We start from the raw sequence: 5983 nt of genomic DNA, 5'->3' as shown, positions 1-5983 counted from the left end.
TGAAATGTTTAATCTGTGATGCATACTTCAAATTTTTTCTGGCCCGTAGTGACGTTATGGCACTCGGTGCAAATGGCACAAGCTCAGGTGCTTGGATCACTTAAAGCTACACACAGGAGACATCTGGGCTGAGGGTTTAAGCTGCCCTGGGTAGGGACCTTCTTTATCTTCCCTATGTGGACAACACTTAGTAGGCTGGATCCCTCAAGGCACTCCAACGACCGAATGTAGCACAGCTAAGGGCTAATGTAACTGCAAGTTCACAGAGTTTGAGTTTACAGGACAACAGGACTGGGAGTTGTAACCCTTAGATTTTTGTCCTGCCTCTGGCACCAAGCTTGACCTTTCAGAAGACCCTAAAGGATCATGCAAGCTTGAGCCACTGCATTATGAAAAAGCATTGATCCACACACCAGCTCCTCCTCTGACGTCACTTCAGCCCAAGCTGACACGCTGGCCTGGCATTTGCAAGCCAATGCAGGGCTGCCTCGTGCTTTTTGCATAGTTGGACAAGGTTGCCAAGGAAAAGAAGGTGGAACGAATCCTCAGGATCCTGCACCTGTCAACTCTAACCAGTGTTCCTACAGAGCAGGACTGGAAGCCCAGTCCCTTCCGCAACCCCCTGGGGACTGTACAACCCGTACTCGGGATCCCACGTGATGAACAAGACTTTACAAGCCCGGCAGCCGAACGTAATCCACCTTTACCTGCTTGCAGTAAAGCTAAGCTCAGATGAGCAGGCAACGTCTGGAAAGCTGAGCTTATCCGTATGTTACAAAGATCACTTTGAACTTTTGTTCAAAGCCCTTTGGAGAAGATGCCTGCCCTCCCTCCAAAGAAGAGGCTTTCCCTGGGCTTGGGTCTGCTTTTTGCAGCAATCGTAGCTGGTTTGTTGGCTGCAGCTCTCCCGGGGCTCCCTCTGGCCTCACCTACGCTGCTGAGCCCGGCGGAGAGAGGGACCAGACGCCGTCACGGCATCGATGGCTCAGAGCAAGCCTTGTTCTCAGCCTGCCTGGAGCGGCCATGGCAGACAGGGATAAAAACAGCATCCAGGAGGCATCTGCCTGCAACGGGGCGTGCGCTGTTGATGCGCAAGGATGAACAGATGGGTTGATTACACAGGGAGAAATGGACACTAATCGTATCCAGATTCACCAGCTGCAGGATTTCCTCCTGAGCCCTAAAGGACAGGAAGCCCTTACCTGCTTCGTTATCCTGTCTCTGTTCATTAGCCCCTTCCCCCGCCCTGGGAACCACATATCGACTAATCCCCTGGGCAGGGGACAGCCCAGCCTGCAAAGCTGAGATCCAGATGGGAACTCCCGCAGTTGCTCAGGCATGGCTGGATCCAGCCCCAGGTCGGGGCCCTATCCTGGCTGCCAGCTCCAGCACAGCCAGGCTCCACCAGCTCAAGTTTCCCTACTTTGGGAGCTCATTGCCAGACTCTTCTTTTGCTGCTGCCTCTCCGAACAGCCGGGAAGATTTCAGGACTAATGAGAGCAAGTTGTGCAACAAAGACTGTGTTGGGGTTCGATATATCTTGTGTCTCCACGTCCCTGCTGAGATGCAGCCGCTTCTGGGGTGGAGTTCGGTGTGTGTTGAACAGCACAAGGCTGATGGAGCCAGGGAGTGAAGGAGCTTTTGCAGATTTAAAACAGCAGAGGTATTTCCCCAGCAGGCTGGAGGACAACTGGCTAGACTGAACTGGGAGGTGATGTTGGAGATCTTATCTGTATTCGTACTCCTGGAAAACTGAAACATGCCGAGTGGTCGGGTTTTATTGCCTGCTTAACTTTTGTGCAGTGCCAGCTTGGAGAAAGGAGCAAAACCCTCCTAGACCCCTTTATCCGTGTCCCTCTGCATCCATCCCAGCTCTCTTCAGCCACAGTGATGTGCTCCCAAGGCAATGCAGCTGGAGGGACGACCCCAGGCATCCTCCCTGCGGGGCTGCTCAGCTCCCAGGGTCTCAGCCCCCCCCTTCTCCCACAACCAGGAGCCCTGGGAGCAGATGCTCAGATGCTCAAGCTGTTGATCACGTCGGTATCAGCACCTGCCCTGACTTATGGTGGAGTCTCCATGTGAGTGAGGAGCGCAGCCTGCTTCAAAAATGCTATAAGCAAAGCCGTTGCTCTGAGTTGGGCTTTTTGGGACCCTCTCTCCTCACGTGCCCAGGGTGCCTCCATTCCTAGCCCTCCGGCTTCTGTTGTCAAACTCTGTGCAAGCAAATTAGCATCCTGCTGCCTGCTTACAAGCTGTCCCGGCTCCATGTGCCAGGATGCCACACGCTGCCCCTGTGACCTCTATTCCCCTCTGCAGAGCCAGTGCCCAGCACCGAGCAAGCCAAGACTGAAGGCGAGGAGAACCGCTCCCTGAATTCTTGGTGTTACTCCCAGAACCTCCCTGCCCAGCTGAAGCCGCTCCAGGTCCCCACGCCTGGCCCTAAAATGTCAGCGTGAGCCATCCCGTGAGTTCAAACCAGACCCTGAAGATCCTGGCTGAACAGTCGACCAAGTCAAAAGCCACCGTGGCTGCCCCGCAAAGCCCTTAAGCTGGGAGGAGGAGGAGGAGGAGGAAGCACAACGCTTGTCATAGTCTTGCAGGTGAGAAGAAACCTCCTGCCCACTCCTGCGTGGGCCGGGGCTGCCCTGGGATGCATGGCCATCTTCCTTTGGCCGGTCCTCTGTCCCCAAGCTCCACAGGACGGTGACGCTGACATGCTGGCAGCACAGAACAGCACTGGTGGGAATTGAGTGGGAGAGGTGCTTGCAAAACTGCGGCCCCACAGCCTGGCTACGGACCTCCCAGAACCACAGGGCGTTACATACAGGGTGATATTTGGTTGTCATCATCACAATAATATAATACCCACCTCTTACCCCCCACAGACCTCACTCTATGCAGCTTGTTCATCATTCCCTGTGCTGGGCTACTTCTCTTACATGTTCTGCAGCCAGGACTATCTCGTGAGCAACCTTGGCATGCCAAACCCAGCGTGCACTAGCCCTGCGTATCTCACGGGCTTTCCAACGGCAAATCCAGACAGCACAGCTCAGTGCCCATGAGCAACCCCACAATAACAAACCGGCCGCCTCGCTTTGTCCTCCCAGACCTCACCTTTCGCAGCGGCCAAGTAACATCAAAGATAAACAGTAACCATGAGCAACTCCACGATAACAAACCAGTACTACAGAAAAAAGTGGAGGGAAATTAGGGAACGAAAGAGGTGGCAGAGAGAGAGGAAAAAAACTGCAGGAAGTAAAATAAATGATACAGATTCTTCTGAGGACCATCTGTGGGGTGGTACGGAGGGTCAATCAGATCTGGGCACCGCTGGATGCTGTATGTTCCCCATGGTGCATGACGCTGGTAGCATCACCTCGCCCTTGGATGTGTTTCTACACAGATCCCGCTAAACTTGTGCCCCCAAATCCATTGGAACAAGCTGGCAATTAGTGGAGAGGCTGAGGATGGAGCCTGCGAAGGCCAAATTCAGTCTCCCTGCCTTTTACTCCTTTTTTCCCCCACCAGAATTGGTCACTGGTGGGGTGAAGCTGATTACATGGATGGTCCAGCATAGGGGAAGCTGGTCCCCAGGTCTGGCCTGTGGAGACACAGAGCACAGCGTTTTCTGCAACTGTAAATCAGGCAAATTTCACCAATGCAAGTTTTTGCTCTGAGTTTTGGTGTTTTTTTAAAAAAAAAAAAAAAAAAGAAAAAGGAAAAGAAAAAAGGAAATCACAATCCAAACTCTGCCTTGGCCAAACCTGGCCCTTTTAAGGAAAGGAAATTTCCCAGAGCCACCCTCGACAAACCTGGAGGCCCGATCCTGCTCTCAGGAATGTCAGTGCAAATCCAGAGCGGCTCTGCTGCCTGCCGGGGGGTTAGAGCAGCCGAATGAGGCTCGAGCGTTGGAGAAAAGCTCCTGGTCTCCTGCCTGGAGCTGGAGCAGATCTCGCACCCGAGCAGCCTGAGAGCAAACTCCTGATTCAAAGGCAATAAACAGCAGAAAGATCCAACTCCCAAATTCAAGAATTCATCCTTTTTGCTGAGCCATGTTCTGGAAGCACGAGCCCTATTTTGCTGCGAGCTGTGTGGAATAAAACAGCTGCGTCCCTTGGCTGGACGGCTCTTCCAGGGGTGCCAGATGTTTTGCTTAGGACACGTCAGAAGTGTCTTGCTTGAGTTCAGACTTTCTCTCCTCTCGGGCTGCCCACTGCAGAGCCCGCTGGAGCTATTGGCTTCAGCGGGATTTTTATATCCACTCTCCATTAGCTTTTCCCAGGGAAGCAATAGGGATTGGGGACAAACGGGGCAAGGTCTGGTTCCACCCAGCCCTTATTTGTATAAATAATTGGTCAGGGGAAAGCTGGACTGACGAGCAAAACACTACTGCTGCCTTCTCATTAGCATTAAGGCTCTGAATGTAAACCGGCGTGTAAATGCACCCCGCTGAGGAGGGCACCCCAACACATTTTGGGGGTCAGACCTCACGAACGACTGACCACCCCCAGCTCCCACAACACGGGAGGTTCAGCTCCCAAATCAGCCGTGGGGTATTGTGAAAAACTACCCTGAACGGCACACCAGCGAGCGGCAAGGCTCAGAGCCGGACCCCGGCGCTGCCCCGGCTGCCAAACCTGGGTGCGTGATGCCGCGCAGCTCGCTGCGGGGCTGGGGAGATGCACAATACCCAAGACAGCATCTCTGAGAGGCAAGGGGCAGGCGAGGTGATTCTGGGGGTGTCCACGGAGCACAGCTGAGACAGCCAGCGCAGGCTGGCGGGTCACGGAGGCAAAGCAGGGCTGGGGCATTCAGGTGCTTTGCGGCCAGTTCGAAGGGTTTTCTGTAGGGCCATGCATCACTCACTGAAAGAGGGTTATTTTTCTGGGGAAGGGAGGAGAAGAGGGGAAGCCACGCGGGGGGGAAGGAGGAGGAAAAATTTGGTGAAGGAGGGGCGGCCTTCATGGCTCCCGAGTGCCTGCGAAGTGCACGGCGGCCGCGAAGGAGGACCCTGCCCTGCAAACAAGCTGCTTTTGTTGCATCCCAAATGGGCCTAAATTAAGTTTGACAGAAAGAGGGCAGATTCACACGCACTGGGGCCAAACCCCCGGGCTTGGTTACGGCCAGGCAGACGTGGAGAGCTTCGGCACGGCGGTGCCAAATCTCGCCCGGGTGCGAGGGGAGAGGTGCGAACCTCCACGAGGCAGGAGGTGCTGGGCGGCCACGAGCGGCCCCGTTAATCGTCCCGATGCCTTCACAAAGCAGCTTCCTCCCAGGAGCACCCAGCTCGCTCCATCTCCAAAGCTTAAAGGCCGCCATCGCTCCAGGAAAAGCAGCCGGCGGAGCGCTCCCTCAACCGGCTTCGCCCGCCGGGGCTGGCAGAGCCTCCCGCCCCGCTCCCGGGCATCTCCCCAGCCCTGCCACCCGCCCTGGCACGCCGTGCCAGCGTGAAAAACAAGCCAGCTTCTAAACAGTTAATGCTGACAAAACCAGACCGCTTGAGTTCCCTCCTTCCCGAATCGCTCCTGGTGTAATTCACCCCCCGAAAATGAAATAAAATTATCCTCCTCTGACCTTGCCCGGGCGTCCTCCCTCCCTCCAGTCCTCCCTGTCTCTCCTTCCACCCTTCCCATGCCCCTGCCCTGCGCTGGCACGGCCGGCCAGGAGCTCGCGTGCCCGCCGGGCTGCTCGGCGCTGGGAGCTCCCACCACGTTAGCTGCGGCTGCCATGTTGAATTGCAAATCCGACATGATTCGACAGATTTTTTTTCCCCCTCGGTGGTGCCCGGTGGGGAACTAAAGAAGCACCCATGCGACACGCACCCAGCTCTGGGTGGCTCTCGGGGACGTCCCGGGCTGCGGGGTGAGGGTAGGGAGAGAAGTTACCTTCTGGTCCTGCTCCAAACACTGCACGTAGGGACCTGCCTATGTGCTATACATCCCTCTCTATAGGAGACCGATTTTAAAGTCGGATGTTTTAGCAC

This window comes from Nyctibius grandis, chromosome 27 (genome assembly GCF_013368605.1).
Source record: "Nyctibius grandis isolate bNycGra1 chromosome 27, bNycGra1.pri, whole genome shotgun sequence".
Classification (NCBI taxonomy): domain Eukaryota; kingdom Metazoa; phylum Chordata; class Aves; order Nyctibiiformes; family Nyctibiidae; genus Nyctibius; species Nyctibius grandis.
Note: the sequence above shows the minus strand (reverse complement) of the source record.